The 18,779-nt window shown below is 41.3% G+C and overlaps 1 protein-coding gene across 3 annotated transcripts in view; it reads right to left on the bottom strand.

Moving 5' to 3' along the window:
• The window catches only part of SMAD1 (SMAD family member 1), a 103,384-nt gene that overhangs the window by 28,010 nt on the left and 56,595 nt on the right, over positions 1 to 18,779 (bottom strand). The gene's annotated exons all lie outside the window — the stretch shown is intronic.

Below are 18,779 nucleotides of genomic sequence, written 5' to 3'. Positions count from 1 at the left end.
ATTCAGATGTAACCCTAAATAGCCACGCCATAGGAATAGATTTTCTGACATTCTTGGATTACATCCTGTAACATGCATGCGTCCCATTCCCAAAAGCACATATTCTGAAATACATTTCAACATCACAACTGTGTTATCTCAACAGCTGGCACCTCTGGAGCAGTAACCAGTAGGAAAAGCACTGGGAGCACAGCGAGTCCCATGAGGCACAGTACTTGGAAATACAGTTGAAAGCAAGGCAGTTTAGTAGCTGCGAGCTGCATCTACAACCCGCTGCTAACCTCCAGCCCCAGGACTGCTGCTGAAGCTCAGCATGCCCACAGAAGATCTAGATCCTGAATTAGCCAGAAAGAAAAGCAAGGGAAAATGAACAAACAAACAAAAAAAAAAACCCCAGACTGCTATATACCACTCAAATGCTGAATTCCAATAGTGGTGTCAAACTAAAAAAAGGTCGTGTAGGTGGAGATTTTCATTTCCAAGAAGCCAGAGGCATGCCTGTAGCACTGAGCTTTTGCCAGTACATTCTGTTTCCCTTTCTGCCACTTTTGGTTTCTGCAACGCATCATTTCCTGTATTACTTTTGCACAAAGTGGTCTTATCAGCTGGAAGTGCAAAATAAAGATTAAACCGCAAGTCAACAGATGACAGTCTGCATCTGCCTTCCCAAATACACATGTCCTTCTGGGAAAATAGGAGCTGCTACTCCAATGGCTGAGCAACCACCAGCCCTTGAAGGTTATGTTTACTCACAAGGTACCAGTGCAACAGGCTAAGCCAAACAACAGGACACTCTCCAAAAGGCAGTCTGGAATCAGTTGAAAGGAAATCAAGTTGTTACCCACTTATCAGCCACTCTTTACACATCAAAAACTATGCGCTTTTTATTGCGTGTTCTGTCTGCTGATGGATGAGCTGGAATCAACCAACTCTTGATATCAGCACTGCTTTATTCCCCTCCCTCCACTGCCGCTACCTTTAGTGCGATCTTTACATTGACATACAGACAGACCCACACGCAGCTTGTGAAAGGGCTGGGGCAAAAATGAGTGTTATACAGAGCTGTTCAGCCAGCTTTGGGTCTAAAACTGCCATACTTGGGCAAAACGCCTAAAAGCAAACCTCTGCTTTCCTACGCTCACAATTACCCTACCAGCAACACAAAGCAGACAGTAAAATACTCAGCAAGACTGTTCTCAAATTCCCACAGGAGATCCCATAGGAAACTGCCCGGCTTTGCATAAGTGATTGTTTTTGGTGGGTGGAGAGGGCTGGGACAATTAGGCGATCCTCTGCTGTGCAGGAGGTGAAACAACTCCAAACCCGAGTTTCAGGCAAACAAGCAGCTCTAACTCCCTTAAATAACTTCCTTATTTGTATCACAGCTCAGGGACGCAGAAAGGATCCCATTAAGTATTTTTCGTAAGTGCTCAGCACAGTTAGACATATGAAGAGGCAAGAACCACAGCAAATATAACCTACATAATTGTTAATCAAGAAAGCTGTCTAGTTTTCTTACTAACCTTTAAAAATCCAATGTTATTCAATGTACCTTCTCCCAGCGTCCATTAATTAACAACGTAAACAAATAAAAAGAAGAGAGATTTTAATTTGCTTCTTTAAAATACTTAAACATTTACCTTCCCCAAAAAACAACTTTTCAGCAGTTCTCGTTTCCTCTGAGTATGACATTTATTTTTAAAAAGTTTAAAAGAAAAAAGATCAGATTTTGGCACAGAAACCAGAGAGCTGTCACTTTTCCCCCTGCAAGAGCTATTTCCATGTATTACTGTTTAAGACCAACTCCAAAGACTGAGCTAACACTGTGTTAGGTATCAGAATAAACACTGAGCTAACACTGCGTTAGGTATCAGAAGAATAAACACTTAGTATCCTTTAACCAGAGCCAGTAGGCCTTGAGGAGGACATTAATCAGGATGCTTTGAGGACGTTGCCAACTTGGCAATACAACTTAAGGTCCTTGCTGAACTACCTTCATTGTATTATTCAAATTCACACTCATAGGTCAAGACCACCCCTGCTCTCATGAAGATCCCTGAGCAGGCATAGCAGTGAAGTAGAGAGTCAGCAAAATTATAATTATATGTAAATGGTGAACTAATCATCGTGAGGAGGACTGAAAAAATTACTAACTAACTTCTGAGTATAACATGGATTATTCCATTTGGTGTGTTTGATATGGGAAACCATTGAGCACCCAGGCTCATACAAACCTGAAATAAGTAAGCAGTGTCTCCCTGAATGCACGATTACTGACAAAGCACGATACTGACAATCGCACTGGGTGACAATCTGCCTTTCAGACATTACTAAAAAGCATATAGTCCAAGCATCTGTTACACCAGGTTGTGCATCAACTTCCTCTAGCTCTTCATTCTTGGAGCAAGCAGCAAAAAAAGTTTTGATTTTCTTCTTCATATGAAGGAACTTGTTAAGGAGCCTGAAATCTTCTGCTGATTTATTTTGCTAATCAAACAATTCTTTCTTTGTACCTTCTTAAGGTACAAGATCAGACCTCATTCATTTTGGAAAATGCATGGAAACCTCACAGAAGCCTCAGTAGCATCACAGTACTCATGCAAAATGAGAAAGTCACTTCAGACTGCTGTAAAACTCATTAGTTTAAACAGAGCCTGATTTGGCTTTCCTCGCATTTCTGAAAAGGATAAGGAGAATCAGTGCCAGGAGTGGGCAGGTAGAAAAGAAAAAAAAAGTTAATGTTTTTACGTCTTCTTGGCATGGGGAAAAAAAAAGAAAGAAAAAACTCTTTAAAATGCAAATGTATTTATTTCTGCCACGAATCACATGAATCAGCACATGATGTGCATATCGAGTGCTCAATTAAGAAGTGAGTATTGCTGTTGAAAGTACTTGAAAATATTCAACAGGCTTTTTTCCTGACTTGTAGGAGACAGCCAACAAGAGCTGGGATACTTCCAGCCTGCCCTATGAAGCAGGCTCTGTCTGGACTCCTGAAACTAAAGCAAAGCACCGTGTCTGAGAAAGAGGACAAAGACAACTGCTCACCATATTTGAATGAGAGGACACCCTTTGAAGAACGCCACCAATGTGTCATTATTCATCTCTGAGAGCAAAACCTTTTGGGCACCAACCTGCCCCATAGCGCAGCAGACTGTAACAGAGCACAGCAGTGGTGTGAAGAGCAGGTACCAATTGGAGCCCAGCTAACCACAGCAGCGGTCCCGTACAACTTCTTGCAAGAGTTCTCTGCCAGTTACCAGAGGATACAGCTATCAGTAGTATTTCCCTCTACCAAAGGACTTCTCCAATTTCTAACATTTGATAAGAAAATCAGATTTATGAGTTCTGAACATCACCTGAGCACCAAACAGCAGATCCACCACTCACTCAAAATGCGACAGTGAGGCAATGGATGCCTTATGTAATGGGGGGCACATGACAACAACCCCAACAATGAAGTTTCCACTGCTAATTATTCCAGAGCATGAAGAAATGACCACACGCCATCGATATCTGCCAGCTCCTTGCCAGTTATCATCACAGCTCAAATCAGATACACAGCCTCTGGTTGGTTTCTACCATGACCCCAAGCTTTTTCCTACATTCTCTGACCACAGGAACCAGTTTCTGATTACCAGATTTTAATGACTTCATTAACTTTGTTGTTGCTCCTCCAGAGAAAATGCCTCATTCTTGTATACAGTAAAACCCCGTGTTACTATGTTACAGTCCAACTAAACTGGCATTAAGAGTCACAGTAAATGAATATGTAATGTGAGAAATAACACAAGGAAGACACAGCAGAGGTGTTTTCCCAATTTTAACAGAGATACATCATCAAATAAATATTCCTAATTTAGAAACAAACACGCACACACACACTTCTTGCTAATGCCAGATGCTGTTCTTTGTAACTTTTCTGACATTTAAGAACTGTACTCGTGAAGACAGATTGGAACAAGACACCTTGCAAATTCATCTACACCCTTTATAAAGCAAAATTCTTCCCTGTTGCAAGAAACAAACGTGTACAGTCTCTTAATCACCAAACCATGAACTTTTCACCAAGGTTAAAGAACAATGGCAAACTCCTAGTTTGCATTGACAAATTTTAGTTAACCTAATGTTCAGACACAAGTGAGTCCCAGTGAAGTCACTAAGTGCCATTTTTCTAACACCATGCAGTGATTCATCACACCAGGACTACAGGAAAAAAATAAAATCTAAATTGAATTAGCTTCATAACTCCATAACTGGGAACAGCCCAGAGCACAGGAAGGCTCGTACAAAAAGAACACACTGAGACATAGACCCAGGTGTGGAGAGAACTCTTCTGGTATTGGCAAGCAGCCGCACTGAATCAGATGTGTTACCAAACATTATCTCTAAAACTGCAAGTTAATAGTTTAACTTCAGTCAGGAAGGAACTGTAATTTGATGATTCTGTTAGAATTCTGACACAGATGGGATTACAAAGCTACCAACTTCACTGAAACAACTTACAAAATGAATACAATGCTGGGAACCACAAATCTTGACAGGATAGCATTCATGTGGGTTACTTTTTGAAAAGCTACAATGTAAGATTCGTCACTTTTTACACTCTCAGCAAACAGAAAGTCACTTACAGAGATTTACCAATAAAGCCAAACATTCAAAAGAAAAAAAACGAAAACATGTCAGAAGATAGAATTAATTACCAGCCATCGTAGTAAGCATTATACTGTATATTCCTGCGGCAAATTTATCTATATTACTTCCACAGGTGTTGTCCCACTAGCCACTCAGTGTGGACAGGACAGGAAAAAGCAAGGAGCTCAGTGAGTAAACAACATGGGCCAAGCTCTGAAAATGTAGAACAGGCTGCAGACCAGTTTAAAACACTGCTGTCAGTCCTGGCCGTGGCTTTGCGAACACAGAGTAGCCATCAAGATGCCATAACCAGCCTAGCTATCTACATTAGAAATCCCCTAGTAAAAGTTTAAAAAAAAAAAAAAAAAAAAAAAAAAAAGCTGTGGGAAATAGTTTGCTCTCCCTTTCATCATTAAACTCCAGTGCAACTCCCTTTTTCCACAAAGATCATTCCCTTTCCTGACTTTTTGAACTGTCTTCAGAAAACAGGTGTTGTTTACAACAATAACAAAACACATCTGTGTGGGTGTGTTACTACACACAAAGACAGGATAACTGAAACCTCTTCCTATATTTAGATCTGTCTGGTCAGCTCTAATTGCTGAATTTAATCAAAACCTTCTCCAACGGAAACACATCCATATTCATCACAGGCATCAAAGGAAACATCTTTACAAACTATATCCTTTTACAAACCAACATATGGTCCCACGCCACTTGTCCAATTGTTGAATTCCTCCTTTGGGAAGGGCATGGAATTTTATTTCTTTTTATCAGCTGTAAAAAGCATTTCCCCGCAATTCATCAGGGTAGGGCAGGAGGAACTTCCTTCACAGGTGAGGGGGAAAATATACTGACACGTCGCTGTCAGGGTTTTTTTGTTTGTTTGTTTTTAGGGGTAGTTAAAACATACATTTGCAACATAATGAAAAACTTCAAGAAAAAAAAAAAGCCCATCTCCTCTAAAGCTTCAACATTTTTTTTTTGACTGAAGTCCATAGAATGCAAGATGTGTTTTGTCTTTACAGAATAGCACAGACTGCTTGGAGTCAGGACAGGCTCTGCTGGCCCCCATCTAGTGTAATTCTACAATGGTGTATTTTTAAGAAGACAAGCACAGCAAATGCAATCCAGTTATGCTCAGCTTATACAAGCTGCTGCTCCTACAAATGATTCATTTTACCAAGACCACGCACTGATACAGTTACATCAGCTGCATTAAACCACTTCTAAAGACTATGACCCAGATCTCATTCATCAGAGATTAAGTAAAGATGTTAAATTTCAGCTCCAGATACCCAGCTTTAAAGCAGAATGTTTCAGCAATGCAAGAGGAAACGAAAACCAAGAAGGGAAAATTATTTATTCTCTAATTAAACTGTCACTAGGTCAAGCCTGAATAAAGAATAGACTGATGAAAATTAAACCAAGGAAAGAAAGGCCATTAAAATAAACAACTCTTTTCACAGCTTGGCTTCCCCCCCACTCTCCAGCACACCGCTTACAAATTCAAAACAAGAATAGCCTCTTCAGATTGCCATGATTCTTGAGGTATGCAGCCATTCAGATGTGTGCTTTACTTAGTTGAAAAAGGACTCCTCTGGTTTTGCTGTTGCTTTTTTTGTTGTTGTGGCGGTTTTTTGGGGGGTTGTTTTATTTTTTTTTGCCTAGTCTGCAAAACCTATGGAGGTATTTCTTGCTTTAGAACACTATCTTCACCACATTTTTTAAATGACAAGATGCAGAGTGAAAGATCAGTGTTAAGTTTTGTGGAGGGTCCTGCAATTCACAACTATTATTCTGAACAGAGAAAGTGTTCAAAGATGATACAGCTTCACAAGCCAAGTTTATCCAGCCCAGAAACAAACATCCCTATCTGCCAGATTTCCACCCTCCAATGAAGCACTGTTTAATTACTGCCTGCCATTAGCAGCCTTCTGAAAACCAGGACTGGAGTGCAGCCCACACAAAGACGGGTCTCTTTCCATCGCACCCAGGCAGACTCAAGCAGCTGCTGCACCACAGCAAATGCCCCCCCCAGTGCTCACCCACTGTCTGCCAAGCAGGTCTTCTGCAAATGGAAGAGACCAAGGTCACACCATTTTAGGACTGCCTCTTCAGCTTATACAGAAGAAAATGATAAGTTGAGACTTGCAGGTAAATACAGATTTACAGAAATGTACCTGAGATCGTGTCAGGAAACTTGGCGTTCACATTTAAAAAAACACCACAGATGCAGACTGATAAAGGCCTTGACTGGCCCACAAGCTTCAAGTACCAAAAATACCGAAAGCATGAAGGCCTTCAACTGCACACCACTGAAATTCTAGCAAGAATTACGATCCCAACAATATTAAAAACAGTGCTGGTGAAAGAATAGTTATCAACACACAACTGCAATGGCATTTAAGTGGTCTCTAACTAAAGAGGTGTTCTCAGCAAAGCTCCTACTCTAAAGCAATTCAGTTTAAAGGGCAGATCAAGTGTTAGAAGCACAGGCACTCTTCCTACGGTGGTAGGCATGCCTGGTGCAGAAGGCATTGTGCACTGCCGTGGCTGACAAGCAAGCCAACAGCCTCCCAGATCACAACAAGGTCAAGCACTTCTATCTCAAGATGATGTCTGACTGCAAATTGGTTATTGGTGCTTTCTTCTTGCATCCCTAAGCTTGCAAAACCTCATCAACAGGAGTAGCGTCACACACTGCTGAGCTGGTGTTCCGAAAATGTAGATTGCACTCCCTTGGGCAAGCTGCTTTCTCACCTGAAGCCTTACTTTCTCTCACCAACAGAAAACCAAACTCAGAAGGCTACTAGAGGTAACTTAAGAAAGCCAGAGAGGTAACCACCAGCAAAAAACATTTGCTGGTAGGACCACTCTGTGAGAGTCATCATTCCAAGTGACATATTCACACCCCACGTGCCCCAAGCAAGAACCCATCACAAGGTTTCAGTAAGAAAAGCTGGAGAGTGAGGTACCGAGAACTGAGCATATGTGAGCACTACTGTACCTGTCCCAGCTACCATTAGTGCCTCCCAGCTACCATCAGCAGAGAATGGGGTAACAAGGATCCATTTGGGATTGGACTCAATGATACCAGGAGGTCCCTCCAGCCCCTACAATTCTATGATTCAGTGATTTGGACATCTGTCCAATTTTAAAAGCACAAGATGTGAGTGCAACCGTGCTTGAAGATTCAAAGAGGACCAAAAGGTCGCAGAATCAAGCAGAAACATTTCAGCCCCAAATCAGAACATCTGCAGATGTCCAAGATTTTCTCATATTCCCGAGATCAAGGTTTTGTACAAGGCTTCAGCCCACAGATAGGAACTGAGAGTTCATATAGTACTTGCCAACTGCACAACTTGAAAGGAAGTGGGAGATATCCTCCTACAGTGCTTACTGGGAATAAGGAAGTTTTCCAGCAAGAGAAAAAAAGGTTTTTATCTATCTGGTCCCCTGCTTATCTGCAAGCTTTTTATGACTTCAGTAGAGAAATCAAACCATATACAAAGGAATAGTGAGTATCCTTTAATTATAAGATTGAAAGAAAAAAAAAACACAGCCTGTATAATTCCGCATATGGAATTCAGGAAATTTATCATCCATTCCATCAAATTTTTCTAAGACCAGCTTAAAGTCACTAGATTCAGGTGTCCCAGAACTGAAACACTACAGGCTTACAGCTGAAACACCAAAACACAGCGTTTTCTGATCAACACTCTTTGGGGCCAGCAGCAGACTAACTAGAAAAAGAGGCATCACACTTTGCAAATTTTCCACTGCTGCCTACTACTGAATAAACAGTGAGAGCTGTCCCAGCACAGTGGATAAGACAACTGCATCTTACCCAATTAAGTCACAAAGAAAGATTGCAAGGATGAACTTCCAGGACTTGCAGCTCCCCAGGACTACTTAATTCTAGGCTAAATGCCAGTGCACAAAGAGCACACAACTACGCACAGTCCTCATCTTTAAGCTGAGACCCTAGATGTCTTGAATTCTGAGGATGAAATCAGCACTGCCAGGTTCTCCCAGTAACAAGACTTCAGGCTCAGACAACCCCAGTTGCTGGCCAGCCTGGAAGACTGAGAATCCCTGTGTGCCAAGTGGACAGAGGCAAGAAGCTTGGCAAAAGGGTGATGGAAACTTGCTTACATTCAGAAACACAAAACCGTGTTCAGTGAAATCTAGTCAAAGGAGCTTGCCACCAGTGCTCTCTGATCTCAGCTCCTGCAGCGCAGGTGCTGAAACTCCTCCGTGCGCAGATGCAGGCATAAGAATGCAGAGCAGGGGAGAAGTGAGGGGTCACTTGCTGAATTTCTGGGAGGACCAATACATCCAGGAAAACGTATTATTCAGAAACTATGGTTAAGACAGCACAGTGCTTTCTTCCCTCCTTGCAAGCAGGATTAGGCCTGCATGGGCACCAGGCATCTATCCCAAAATAGTAAGAACATCTGGCCTCAGGAACAACATCACTCATGCTAACATCCGATACCATAACAGTCACTGATATCTGGCCCTGGCACAGAGACATGGAGTCAAATGGCAATAAGATCAGTAACAGTTTCTTTGGAGTTTTCTTCATAGAGCACATCAGACTTGCACCTTCCAAACAGATATGCACCTTATGACTGTACTGAAAATTTCTTCAGTATCTCCTCCGAACTGAGGTGACACACGCAAATTTTTAGTTATTTAAGCCACCCAATTCCACCCAATCTTCTTGCTTTCTCCCTCTCCAAAGTGACTTCCCTCCAGTCTGTAAGCATACATGTAGACACAAGCATTCCTCAACTAATTTCAGACAGAATTAAGAAAAAAGAAATTAAGTGGCAGACATTTGGAAACTCAGGTTAAAAATCAGTTTGCTAAAACCACGTGGGGACTTGCACAGAAACACATCTGCCAGCAGATCTTCAAGCAACTACAAGGGACATCAGGCAGAGGAAACATGATAGAGCAAGAAGCTCTTCAGACAGCTATATGATGGAGCACACAGTTAAGTGTCCTCACATTGGGCAAATTAGGACATGTATTTGCAGTCTCAATTTTCATTAATTCTTTCAACAAAAGGTCATTTGACTGAAAATAGCAGTTGGGGAGAACAAAAAAAAAACAACACATCATGCAGAGGTATCTACAGAACTCTTGACATTAATCTTTTCCTGCTCACCTGCTCCCAGTTCACAAACTACAGGAGATGCACTGGGTTTGGCTAAGAGCAAGAGTCACAGCTGACGTGACTAGTGTGGGCAAACGCAAAGAGCAAAGTTAGTGAGGAAATCACAGTAAATAGCCCTTGAGTACTTATACCAGTTATGTTAGGTGATGTTTTCTGAACTGAACAAAATTTCAAGAAAGCCTATAGACAAGTTTGAGAGGAAAAAGGTTAGTCAGAATCCCTGGAGTCTGGATAGTTCCTCAGTATTACAGAAGGCTACACAGGAGTTTAGTGAGAATCTCACTCAGGCACTGTAGTTAATGAAAATACCTAAAGTTTGTACTTGGAATTTGTAGATATTTAGTCTAATTCCTTGAAATTAAAATGAGACATATAACAAAGATGTAATGTTTGAACACATGAAAAAACTAGCAGCAAGAAGATTCTTTTAAACACATATAGAATACACAGTTAAGATAAATGCTTTCTCAATTTCCTTTGAGAAAAACTGGACTGACAGCCAAAAATTTCCAAGTGACTTCTGAAGTAGTGTAGAACCCAGAAGAGCTACAAGCAGTTCACAGGTTTACAGCAGCATGTATCATTTTCATCCACACTATCTTCACTAGCAGTGGCTTCTAGTAACACCAAACTGCTTTTAAAGAAGGGCTTCAAATGGACTGAAGATTTTGCTTTCCTCTAGTTTCTTGCTAATGGCAACTAACTGTACCTGGTCCCCTGGTCCAGCAGTTGTTTCAGATTATTTCATCCTGTAAACACAGAGACATTAAACTTGCAGGTTATACTTTTCCCAATGAAAAATAAAAAACCCACATTTGTCCTATCTTTTACAGGATGTTCTTTTCACACATCATATTAAAATAGGAAAACAATCCTACTATAGCTTCCATTTTGTAACAGAAGAACAGTACTTGACCAGAAAAGCTTGTTCAAATGTTCCTTCCCATCCATCCTCCCTCATCCCCCATAAAATAAACTATACCATTAATCACTGTCATTTTGCTGCCAATATAACTACACCAGGGCTTTTGTGACTGACGTAACTGTTGGCAGTCTAACCTCACCATGCTAATCACTGACACAAGCATCTGGGAAAAAAGAAAAACTGTAAATTAGACTTTTCCTTGGAAAGCATTTTGGTTAAGTCTGTATCTAGGAGTACTCATTCACAATGGGTTACCTACAACAGCTGCCTTTGGCCAGCAAGGTCACCGGTCTGCAAGCAGATGAGCAGCTCTGACAGTTTGCTCCCAAGCAAAGAGAAAAAGGCTTTCCTCCATCCCCTTTTGTCCCCTGCTTAGCCTGTTAGCCCATTCACCTGGCAAAAACAACCGCCAGTGTTCTGCAGAACAGTTCCACCAGTTCACAGCAGGTTGAGCAACAGAGTTACCAGCAAGGAAACCTGCAGCTGCAGCAGAGAAAAATGAGCAGTTCAGGTTCTCTCCATCCATTACTACCCTCCTAATTTTAAATGATACTCTGAAGGGAGATTGAGCATTACCTTCAACATGAATGCTTCAGCCTCTGTGGCATCCCAGTTCATTTGCAAAGCCTTGTCTCACCCCCAAAGCAAAACCTCTGCCTTGACTGGTTCTAAACCTAAAGGATCTAGCATCTGAAGAAAATACAGAAGTGATTTCAGTCATCTGTTCAAAAATATTCCATAATACAAGATTTTAAGCTGAGAGTATTTATAAAACATTTCCCAGATGAAATATATCATCACATATTACAGAAACTATAATCAACTTATCCTAGGTTTTTAAGTTAATATGGACAAAGTGCTTTCCTTTAGCTACTATGCTTCAGTAGAAGGACTTAACACTAACATTCATGTGGCTAAAATAAAGGATCTATTATTAAGCATGCTGAGCTGCAAAGCCAGAAGAGGAGAGCAACAATGGAGAACCAGAAAGCCTGACAGCTGAGATGGAATCTATCTATCTCTCTATATATACTAGCCAGGTTTTCCTAGATATCCAGCAAGGTCAAAATTCCCATCTTTTGAAATGGCATCACTCTTCACTGCATTCATCAGGTGAATAGAGATGAAGTCACAAGTAATTTCCATTCTCTTTCCATTCCAGACTCAATGATGGAAAGGCAGAAGCATCTGATGAACAACCAAGACTCTGCATGAAAGAAGGGAAACAAACTGTGGACTTTACAAACTCATGGTGTGACCTCAATAATCACAGAATTACAGAATTGTAGGGGTTGGAAGGGACCTCTAGAGATCATTGAGACCAACCCCCCTGCCAAAGCAGGTTCCCTACACCAGGTCGCACAGGTAGGCGTCCAGGCGAGACTTGAATATCTCCAGAGAAGGAGACTCCACAACCTCCCTGGGCAGCCTGTTCCAGTGCTCCGTCACCCTCACCGTGAAGAAGTTCTTACGCACATTCGTGCCAAACTTCCTGTGCTGCAGCTTATGTCCATAGTGCTAACTGATTTGTCTCTGCCTTTTCCACTTCCCTCTTCCCTCCTTGTGAAACAAAGTAAACACCTGAGCTGAGATACGTGAACAACTACACATTTGAAATTAAGCTCATGCAATCATATCATACACCTAACAGTCCCAGAAGCCAGAATACACATGTCAACAAACTCTACAAGAAGGTCTAGGAAAGAGATTTCAAAACTACTTCCATCACTGTCCTGACACCGGAGTAAGTTTAAAGGCAGAAGTCACCAGGTAACTTGTAACTGTACTAACCTGACGAGATGAGAGAAATTCATCCCTACGTTAAAATAAAACCGAAGAAAAGCCATCTTCTCCAAAGCACATGCTAGTCAGGAAAGCACAGCAGTGGTCAAAAAAATTTAAAAAAGAGCAAATTTAATAGCAGACCACAAGACACCAAGAGAAAGACCCTTAAGAAACAGAACATTAATGAGCAGATTTTAACTTTTGCAAACGCTCCTAAGTTGGGGCTTGTGGCCTAGCAAGCTTTCTTGTTTCATACAATGCAGTTCAAAAACCCTTAAGGAAAAAAAGACAAATGACCAACGGTGAGCAAAGGCGTTCTGCCAATTTTTCTCCCTACAGGAACACGAACAACTGTTTGTTTTACCATGTGCTGCGAGAACTGGAAAGAAAAGAACAACAAAGAGTTAAAAAAAATTCTCACACACTTGCTACCCACTTGGTAATTTACTGGGACACCACAGAGAATTAAACAATGTTGGTAACCTTAAAGAACTTATCAAATGAAACAGCAGGAGATGTCAGTTCCAGCAGGATTTTCTTTTGCTTCCACATTACCTCTCCCCCTTAGTTCTTCACCCTTCCCTCTCCCCCCTACCCACCCACACAGCCAAATGTATCTTGGAAAACATTTGAGCCCTCTCTCACTTGCCTCGGGAAAAATGAACATCTACAAACCATATACTTCGTCCCTCACATCAGCCTCCACTAGTAAAATAAGGCAGCAAATACACTGTATTAAGTCTTTCCATATCAATATTCAAAGAAAACATAACAGACACAAAGGTGAATGGACTTAAATCAAATATATAGCTTATTAACAGTACCCCTCCAAGCAGCAAATATTGCCTCCTACCACTCACAGAAGCACATTTCAGTGGAAGCCCCAATTTGTCACATGACCTCCCAGACTTCACAAATCACAACTGAAGTGACTTCATAAGTATTTAAGCATTTACATACAGTTACTATCCATAAATCTTAATCAATTTTCAGGCACTTCTCAACTTCATACTGGTTTAGTCTACCTTTATCTGGTCCAAATAACTTCCATCAGCAATGAATGTTAATTTAAGCACTGACATGTGCAAGTGCAAATACAGCACACCTATTGAGTGTGAATAACCCACCTATAAGCTTATTCTTACTGTGGCAGTCTTAAAGGACCTATGTCCTGGTTTCATCACATTACAACAGACAGAATGCTGCTATCGTTGCTGCCTTAAACAATTTGAGTAACTCAAAATCTGAAAAGATATACCAGGAAAACATCCTCAGCAAATCAGTTTCGTGAAAACACAGAACATTAACTTTTCAGTAATTTCAAATACCAAGCAAACAGAGGAAGAAAAGCAAGCAAAAAAGTTATCAACTATGGTCACAGCATGATACAAGGAATGTGAACACAGTTTTTCCTAGAAACCATAAAACCCTTTTTGAGCTGCCACGTGAGTGTTAAGTGTTAGCTCTATATGCATACATTGTTTTTTGTTTGTTTGCTTTCCTCCACCTAGAAAAGCTTTTTAAACACATACATTCTGCAGAAGAAACTCTAGCACAGTAAATCCTGAAACCCAACCTTACTCACAAAATATGTGGTAAAATGATAATTTCCAGGTCCATCAGCTCAAGCTGGCAGGCAGACGGCTTTCAAAACATGATGTGCACAGAAGCAAGAAAACATATTCAAGATTGTCTAAAATTCCCTTAACAGAGTAAAAAAAATTATGGATATCCGATTTCCAAGTTAACCAGCAGCACATTGATAGTCATAGATCACTTATGTGGATTAGCACTTAAATGTTTTTAAATGACAAAAACTTGCAAGTGCCAAACACCCCGATATGCTATTCAGACAATTTCATTTGTTTCCACATCAGGAAGAGCATTCCCTTTATACTCAGAGAAATATGGATTTGACTGTAGGATTTGCCTACGTGCCAAGTCAACATAAAAGTTGCCCTTGGTTAATATTGCTTTGAACACTGCCTAAATACAACGATTTATGTGAAGGCACGTTTAAGAACAACTTGTCTTCCTCCTTGCACTCCATGCTTCGCCTCTGCATGCTAAGGAGAAGGTGGGAGAGGAACAAAATGAAAAAGATGGGTGACATCTATTCTAACATCACACTCCCTTGTGGATAGCCTGCACTGAAATAAAAGTGACACTGGCCCAGACCAATTACAGAGTTACATCACGATGACTGCACTGTGCAGGTGTTCAGAATAGCTGTACTGGCCAAGTTCCCTACACTGCTAACTCCATCCTTCCCGGAATTAAAAAAAAAAAATAAGATAAAAATTGACCCATCTATGCAACTGGGTAGCGTTGATAACTTGACTTCACCCAATCTCATCTGAAGTAGTGTGCTCCAGCATCGCTCATTCAGCAAGCAGACTCTCCCAAAGCCAACAAATACCGGCATAAAATTGAAGTGGGAAGAGATTAAATACGACACGTCTTCATTTTGTAAAATGCTTACATTCCTCGACATTAGTCTCTTTATGTTATGAAATGTTTTGTTTCTCTGTCCTGTTAAAAAACAAAGACACGCCTCATTCAAATACACACGAAACAAAAAAAAGCTTCTCTGATGCAAATGAGTGTTTGTTCTCAGAGGAGGATAGAGATCTTTGTGGCAGCCATTAACAGCTCTGAGCGTCCTTCTCATCACCCCGGGACCCGCACTCTGCGAAGCCCTTCACAAAAGGCCTAATCCAACATTTTCCCTTGTTGTTTTCAATCTTAAATAGTCGCATTCACATGGAAGTAGTTGTTATACAGCATTCTGCACGGATACACCTCTATCAATGAGAAAAAAGTCTCAAATTTGAAGTAACTGGTTTTCCACATCAAGCAAAGCCTGCTATTCAAACGCAAAAAAAAAAAATCCTTTACGCCTTTCTGAAGTTATACCACTGTAGCTGGAGTAAAACGGCCAGAGCAGCACAAGATGCCCGTGTATGTTGGCCTTTAGGCCAACGGCATGTCAGGCCACGTTCGCATCTCTTAGTGAGGTACAACTGAACCTGAAGGCTAACAGCTCTTTCACAGCTAGTAGCTATTTATATATAATTATAGTAGCTATTTGTATATATATTTATGTATCTCTTTATTTCTCCCGTATTGCTCAAAATTTGCTTTTTCGTTACCTTTGCGACTAAAAAAATAAGTTATGTTTCTTTTTGGGGACTGGGAGAAAGCTCAAGAGATGCAGCACTGAGATCTCAACAATTCGAGTAAGAAAAGTTGGTTTAACTGCCAACAAAACCAAACGTCACTCATCTCCAAGTCGCACACTGACCCCTGGAAAGAAGAGTGTTAACAAGATTTGCCCTGAACACTTCTCAGTGATTGTATCAGCAGAAGTGCAAGACAGTTTAGTATGTAATACAGTAAACACTTCTGTATGTGCTACGTTCCTTTCTAAGCTATTTAGAGCATAAACAGGAACATGAAGCTTGCAGTTGCCTTCACCAAGAACGAAGGATAACCCACGCCAACCCATATTCAGAATTGCCGCCTCTGTTCTAAATAATTTCGCTCAAATATTTAAAGTTACAAATAAATGCTGTCTTACAAAAGAACTCAGATGTACAAACACATTTCCACTTACAGAACTTCACAGGACAAAAACATTAAGGGGAAGAACAGCTTTTTTTGCCTAATTGCCCACGTAACAACTGACAGCACAGTGTGCAGGTGAAGTCAAGGTGACTTGGAGACTAGAGGAAAAATACCTAAAATTCGGAGATGCCCACTCACAATCACTTCTGCCCCACACACCTCCACGCTGCACACGCATTCATCTATTTCAGCTGCTACCGACTAAGGAAGGGGCTAAGAGTCGATCTAAATTGGTTCAGCATTTGTTCTGCACAGTACCATGAGCTTAAATTTCAGCTACTCTTTGCATAACCTAAATAATAAACACGGTGCTCCCTTTATTTGATTCTTAAGCCACCCATCTCAAGCACAATGGGATGTGTCACACACACTGCTTCGCTGCCCTCATAATACAGTTTAATTATGATGACTGAACTAACGGCCTCACATCATAGACTTTTACAGGTTGACCCCGTGTCATCCTGATGTATCATTCTGCACCAGTTCAGTGCTGTAAATCAATTTAAGATCTCCAGCAGGTTGAAGAGGCTGGTAATGATGCTTTCTCTGCAGTCTCCAGGGACTCCACATTATGCACAACCTACATTATTTATAAAGCTGAGATGATGCCTCCATTAGGCTTGCTAAGACTACTCAAATACGCTTTTATTTTACACACACAGCTTGGACCTCAGAAAGCACACCACTGGCCATATGTGATATACAGTGCATTAATGCTTCAATTACAAAAAGCCACAACCCCTTCATTTTCAAAATTTCAATGTTTATACTAAGCAACTAAACTCAGAATTTAACCTGAATAATTTCCCAGTATTTGCGAACACGCTAAGTACTTTTCTGAACCATTCTATTACTTTTTCACGCATTCAACTCCTTTACTTTGTGCTCAAGCCACAGAGGAACTGCAAAAGCTCAACAGCTTTCACGCAACTGACTTGACAGTTAATATTTATATAGAAACAGAAAGAGTTTCACCTGCTTATTCAGTCACTTTTCTCCAACACACTGGATCATCACATATTTAAGGGTACACAAGAAGGCAAGTCGAAGAGAAAGAAAAAAAAAAATGTATTTGTTTACATAGCCGGTGGTTGTGGGGTCAAAATTGCAGCAAGGACAAATCCCTGCCCTTAGGGTAACCTGATCGTGCCTTGAACAGATCCTCCCCGGTAGCTGTGGAGGACTCAGGATCACCCAGCTCAAGTAAAGTTTCTCTCAAGCTCCTCCTTGCAGTTTGAAGTAAACTACGAGGGTTTGATCCCTGAAACCGGGGCAGGAATCCCAAAAGGGGCTACAGAGCTCTCAGTGCTATCTTGAGGATCCTCGGGTCACAGGGATGAAGCAAGCACTCTGAAGTTGCACCAAAATCCAATAAGAATCCCTAAGAAGCCTCACAGCACAGCTCTCTGGCTCAGTGTGAAAATAGAAGGAATGCTCATCAGCTACAACTAACAAACTAATCTCCTGTAATTCAACACAATAATTACAAACAAGCAAAAGAGAAAATTAAGCCAGTGTTGACACCTCGAATTTCCTCACATGATCCGCTCCCATTGTCTGGCAGGCCAAGGTGCAGGCCAGCAGCCTCACAGGCTGGAAGCTGCTACACACACACGCCCGGGAAGAAATGCAGCCTCTGTGGGCCAGGTCAGCTTTAGTTCTTAGTCTTGTTCTTGAGTGCTGCTTAAAAACACACCGATCTACCAGGTTAGATCTTCACCAAGAAGGTAGGATCATCTACACAGCGTTTTCTCTTCTTGACTACTCATCTGCATGCTAACGCAGTTCTGAAGGATCAGCTGTGACATGTGTAAAGCACAGTTTTTTCCTAAACATACCAGCCTCAAGTTGCTGTATCTTTAAGCATTAATGACATGCATTAAACTTTTCACGATGATGAGCTTTCCCACTCACTTGTGTCTGGAATACACATCTACCTGACTGCCATCTCACAACACTTTTCCTTCCCCAAATAACACTCATAACACCCAGCAAACAATTTTTTTCCCTTGAAATACACCACAATAATGATAATTGCTCAGGCTAAGTTACAGTTATTTGTTCAACGTAACAGCAAACTGGAAGGTCAGAGCACGTATCTGGAGATGGATCTGCTAACAAAAGAGCAAGCGCAGTGCTGCTTCCACGGTCAGAACTCGCACTGACTTCAGTTTATGCAAAAAAAAAAGAAGTCAGGATTTGGCCCAGATCCTTTCCAATATATGACTGAGTATCTGCACACCGGCAGATTTCAATCAGCTTGGAAGATCTATATTCAGGATAAGATAACTTGGCTGCAAAGCCCGAGCATATGAAAGAAACTAACTGAGAAGGAGGAAATGTCGCGCATCCCAACCTTCTAACGGCAAGGAAGAAAAAAATTAAGTGAACTTTCCTTGACCTCTAAGCAGAGATTTGTCATTAAAGAACAGAAAAAGAAGAAAAAAGAAAGGGAGGGGAACTGTGGAGAGAAAGAAAAGAAGATCAAGTCACGACGCAAGCAGAACTGCGGGCCGGCCGAGGCGAAACGCTTCTCCCCGTAAAAACAAAGGCGGGCGCTCGCCCCGTCCCGAGGCGCCGCGCGTCCCCGGCCGGGGCACAATGGGGCCGGCAGCGAAA

This window comes from Meleagris gallopavo, chromosome 4, assembly GCF_000146605.3.
Source record: "Meleagris gallopavo isolate NT-WF06-2002-E0010 breed Aviagen turkey brand Nicholas breeding stock chromosome 4, Turkey_5.1, whole genome shotgun sequence".
In the NCBI taxonomy this organism is placed as follows: Eukaryota; Metazoa; Chordata; class Aves; order Galliformes; family Phasianidae; genus Meleagris; species Meleagris gallopavo.
The sequence above is the reverse complement of the archived record's forward strand: the minus strand, read 5'-3'. Positions and strand labels throughout refer to the sequence as shown.